This window comes from Piliocolobus tephrosceles, chromosome Y (assembly GCF_002776525.5).
Source record: "Piliocolobus tephrosceles isolate RC106 chromosome Y, ASM277652v3, whole genome shotgun sequence".
Classification (NCBI taxonomy): Eukaryota; Metazoa; Chordata; class Mammalia; order Primates; family Cercopithecidae; genus Piliocolobus; species Piliocolobus tephrosceles.
In genome coordinates, this window is record NC_045456.1 from 15,657,230 (window position 1) to 15,662,861 (window position 5,632).

Sequence of the window (5,632 nt, forward strand, 5' to 3'; positions counted from 1 at the left end):
AGCCCACACCTCATAGAACAGAAGGCAGCTGGAGGAGTGGAACAGCAGACTGAAATGTTAAATCAGGGAGCCCCAAGGTTCTCTACCAAAAAATTCATGCACCCTGATTCCCAATTTCACTTAGAAATAATTCTACTTAGTCCCGTCTTTCAAGCCCACTGGGCACCACCTATGAACTATTAGGGGCACCAGGCAGGTGAGCGACTTTCTGTCCACTTCAACATGTTCTGTGACCCAGCCCTGGCTGGGGTGAAATTTTTAAATGATTTTTTCGTTTGCATTATTTCAATATGGACTATGAGATTCCTGAAAATGCCTATGCTTAAAATAATGAAAATGGAGAATTAAAAATAATTAAAATGCTTCAACCTTCAAGAGTGCAGTTATTATTAGATAAAAAGGCTCCCATTATCCTCAAGGAAAAAAAATCAAAGATCCAAAATAACAACTTTGGTTTTGGTTGAGATATATATATATATATATTTTTTTTTTTTTGAGATAGAGTTTCATTCTTGTTGCCCAGGCTGGAGTGCAATGGCACAATCTCAGCTCGCTGCAACCTCTGCCTCCCAGGTTCAAGCGATTCTCCTGCCTCAGCCTCCCAAGTAGCTGGGATTACAGGCATGTGCCACCATGCCTGGATAATTTTTTTGTATTTTTAGTAGTGACGGGATTTCACCATGTTTTTCAGGCTGGTCTCGAACTCCTGACCTCCTACCTCAGGTGATCCACCCTCCTTGGCCTCTCAAAGTGTTGGGATTACAGACATGAGCCACCGTGCCCGGCCTGATATATTTTTCTTTTTTGTTACAGGATGCATATGATAATGTGGTACACTATCAAGGTCTTTGGAAGGCAAATCTCAAAACAGGGTTTCAGTTGCAGAAAACTGAATGACACACTCTGCCGTAGAAAGGGAATTTTTTTTTTTTTTTACAGTGTTCTTCCCACTATGTGATTTGATGATCACTGCAGTAAACCGTATGTCCTTGAGTCATATCCTAATGAGAAATTGCTAGCTGACTAGGAAAAAGGAAGCTACGAATCAGAGCTGTACAAAAGTACTTTAAAATTTTTATCATGAAAACATTAATCTTCCAAGGATACTTGGAAGAGGATGTATGAATTCTTCCTGTCATTGATGGGTTGGAACACGATGGTCTTGTGAATATTTATTTTAAGTGGTTTATGACAGAAAATTTCAGATGATAATGTGATGAAACTCCACCAATCTGTTGACCAATTTTAACAATTATCAACATTCTGTCAATCATGTTTCATCTGCCCTCCTTGTTTTGGTGTGTGTGTTTTTTCCCCAGTATTTTAAAGCAAATCCCAGCATATATAAATGCTTTTAAACGCTTTGATATGTATCTCTAACAGACAGGGGCCTCAAAAACAAAACAAAACAAAACAAAACAAAAACAAAAACAAAAACAACAAAAAAGACCCATGCACAATTATACCTAACAAAATTAACAGTAACTTATAATATCATCTAACACAGATCATGGTCAATTTGTCACACTTGTTCAAAAAATCTTTTTATCAGTTGGTGTGTTTGAGTCAGCGTTTAACAAGATCTACACAGATCTACACATTGTGTATGGTCGAAATACTTCTTGAGTATTTCTCCCTTCCACTCCTTCTTGCATTAAAAAGATTTTTTATTATAATGAAAAATTTCAAACATACACAAATGTAGAGAGAATAGAGAAGTAGAGCCCCAAGTGCCCATAACCCAGTTTCAATTGTTTTGTTTTTTCTATTAATCATGCCACATTATTTTTAATTACATACAAAGACCTAACATGTCACCCAGGGACCATTTCACCCACTGCTCTGTTTGGCCACCAGTCTTTTGTCTCTCTCTTCAGCGATGGTAAGGTGGATACCCTTTTCTCAAGGAAGAGAAATCCATGGTTTTTTGCCCTTGCCAATAACAAAAATGTTGGAAAGTCGAGTGGCAAAGTTGTGGCCATTGGCATCTTTCATGTGAACCACGTCAAAAGATCCAGGGTGCCTCTCTCTCTTGGTGATCACACCAATTCTTCCCAGGTTAGCACCTTCAGTCACCATACACAGGTTACCAGTGTAACTTAATGAAATCAAGTAATCTTGCCAGGTCTCCAAATCAATCTGAACGGTATTCACCTTGATGAAGGGATCAGGGTAGCAGATGGTGCGAGCATCATGAGTCACCAGATGAGGGATTCCTTTTGTGCCCACAAACATTTTTCTCACTTCGCGCAACTTGTACTTGACTTCCTCAGGTGTAATACAATGTTCAGCAAAGCAACCCTGGGGTGTCATACATCAGCCAAAAATTCTCTCCCATCTTGTCAATGCTGATGACATCCATGAATCCAGCAGGGTAGGTTATATCAGTTCGGACCTTGCCAGCGATCTTAATGAACTGCTGCATGCAAATCTTCTTCACCTCCTGTCAGGGGATACTTAAGTCTGTTCCTTAGGAAAATGATGAGGGGGAGACACTCTCTCAACTTGTGGGGACCGGTGGACGGACGAGGAGCAAACACATCAGTCAAGTTATCCAGTATCCAGTGCTTTGGAGCTGCTACCCACGTCAGATGCTTCTTGGGACCATGAGCCATGGCTGCGTTAGGCAAGGAAAGAGGAAAGATGACCTCGGTCTTCCGGTGCATGTAGAAATTCTTTTTTTTTTTTTTTGGAGACAGGTTCTCATTCTGTTGCCCAGGCTAGAGTGCAGTGGTGCAATCACAGCTCACTGCAGCCTTGACTTCCCAGGGCTCAAGCAATCCTTCCAGCTCAGCCTCCTAAGTAGCTGGGACTACAGGTCTGAGCCACCATACCCAGCTAAGTTTTTATATCTTTTTTAGAGATTGGATATCACTTTGTTGACTAGGCTGGTCTTGAATTCCTGGGCTCAAGTGATCCTCCCACCTCGGCCTCCCAAAGTGCTAGGATTACAGACGTAAGACACAGTGCCTGGCCTTCACTGGTTATTGATATATGGATGATCTGGTTTCACCTGTATCTCCTTTCCAACCTCTACTCCTACCCCTAATATGTTATTTTAAAACAAATCCCAGGCTTTCTATAATTTCAAAGGTAAATACTTTTGTATGTATCTCTAAAAGATAAAGAATTTTAAGAAAGCAACCACAACATTTTTGTTACATCTACAAAAAATTAATGATTCCTTAGTATTATCTAGTATCCAATAGGTGGGACGTTACTATTTCCCTGATGAGGCTAGGTGTAGTGGCTCACACCTGTAACACCAGCACTTTGGGAGGCCAAGGCAGGAGAATCACTTGAGCCCAACAGTTTTAGACTAGCCTTGGCAACACAGGGAGACCCCTTCTCTACAAAGAAAAAAAAAGAAAGAAATTAGCCAGGCCTGATGGTGTGTACCTATAATTCCAGCAACTTGGGAAGCTGAGGTAGGAGGATCACTTGAGCCCAGGAGTTTGAGACTGCTGTGAGCCATGATTACACCACTGCCCTTCAGCCTGGGTGACAGATGAGATCCTATCTCAAACCACCACCACCACCACCACCACCACAAAGACAATTTCCCTGATTGTCCCATAAATGTCTTCTTACAGTTGGTTTCTTGCAAGCAGGATTCAAACAAGGTCCATACATGGCATACGGCTGATACATGCTATGGACTGAATTGTGTCCCTGCTAAATTCATATGTTGAAGTCCTAACCTCTAACATGACTATATTTGGAGATAGGGCTTTTGAGGTCATAAGGGTCTTAATCCCATAGGATTGGCGGCCTTATAAGAGGAAGAGAGACAGACAGATCTTGCTCTCTCCACAAGCATGCGCTGAGGAAAGGTCACGTGAGCACACGTGAGAAGGCAGCCGTCTATAAGCCAGAAACACAGCCCTCACCTGAACCCAACCCTGCTGTCACCTCGAGCTCAGACTTCTGGTCTCCAGAACTGCGAGAAATACATTTTTGTTGTTTAAGCCACCCAGTCTGTTGTATTTTATTATGGCAGCCAAACCAATACAATATGCTTCTTAAGTCTCTTACATTCCCCCACTATCATGCCCTTTTTATGCCATTCATTCATCAGAGAAACTGGATCACTTGTCCTACAGAAATTCCCACATTCCAGATTTCACTGGTTGTAAACAAGTCATTTAACTTGTTTCTCTATCCCTGTATTTCTTGTGAACAAGTAGACAGACCTTGGTTTGATTTAGGTTCATTCTGGTAAGACATAAAGGTGGTTTGGTATGCATTCTGATTGTATCATATCGGAAAAATACGATGTCTGATTTTTCTATCTTTACAGGTTTAAGCTGATGGGTTAGTGCTAGATGTTCTCAACCTGATCCATCCATAATAAAGATCCTCATCAACCTATCATCTAATGGTTTTTGCAGCCATTGCAGTTCATTGCCAGAGTCCATTAATTCAATAGTGACTTGGAACTGATAATTTTCTAGTTCTGTTATTTCTTTTTCTTGGCTGTGATCCTTACATAAAGAAGAAATTTCTCATATCAACTACTCAGTTACACTGAAATACAGTTTATACAGAAAAAGGCAAAATAAGATCCTTTCCTTTTATTTATCAGCCTGTCAGGAGTTGGTGCCCTTCCAATCTCCATAGGTGACAATGGATTTGTTTTTAAATTATCATTATGTGAACTATGGATTTTTATATATTTGATGTGTTCCACTCTATTATCTTTGTCCATGAAACTTACCCAACTATGGCCAGAGAGAACCCCTTCAAGTTGGCCTTTGCATTCTTTCGCTGACATCCCAAGATTCTTTCACAGTGCCTTTGCTTTGGGGCATAATAAGATGTTCTAGCCTTATATCGAAAAACTCCTGTCCCAGATCATGACTCAGTTGTTTTTCCAAGGATCCCTGGTGTCTTTTTAGTAAGAGGTAGTATTTAGAGGTCATATCTGGTGCTAGGGTTGCTCACTGCTGCTGAACCGAAGTCCCATGATGGTGGAGGAATCCCATGGAGGAACAAGAGAGAGGATGCTGAGCAGAGCGTCTAGTGCATTGACGTTTGGGGCAGGGTGCCTGTCACGCAAGAACACTGGATTTAAGGAAGGAACTATCAGAAAACGGCAGAGGTAAGAGTAGCGAGCATAGTACTCCAAGAACACGCTCAATCCCAGCCTCAGCACAGGACTAACTAGGATGAAGGATTACGCCCTGTGGATAAGCCAGCTGGGGGGTCGAGGATGCTAATGAACTTCTGCTGCTGAATTGTCATTGCTTCTAGGTCTGATGGACAGTGCTGAAGATTGCAAATGTCTTCCATCACCAATGAAACTGTAAATAGCTCTTTGAAACTTAGTAAATTGCTCAAAGACTTTTTTGTTTTGATTCAGGGTCTTACTCTGTTGCTCAGGCTGAGTGCAGTGGTGTGATCGTGGCACACTGCAGCCTTGAACTCTAGAGCTTAAGTGATCCTCCTGCCTCAGCCTCCTGAGGTAGCTGGGATACAGGAGTGTGCCACCATGCTTGGCTAATTTTTTATTTTTTGTAGAGACAGGTTCTCGATGTGTTGCCCAGGCTGGCCTCGAACTCCTGGACTCAAATGATCCTCCTGCCCCTGCCTCCCAAAGCGCTAGGATTACAGGCGTGAGCCATAGTGCCCA

The 5,632-nt window shown here is 41.8% G+C and overlaps 1 pseudogene; it reads right to left on the reverse strand.

The window, feature by feature from the left end:
- Positions 1 to 1,646: 1,646 nt before the first annotated feature.
- LOC111534351 lies at positions 1,647 to 5,049 on the reverse strand (annotated as a pseudogene).
- Positions 5,050 to 5,632: the final 583 nt, after the last annotated feature.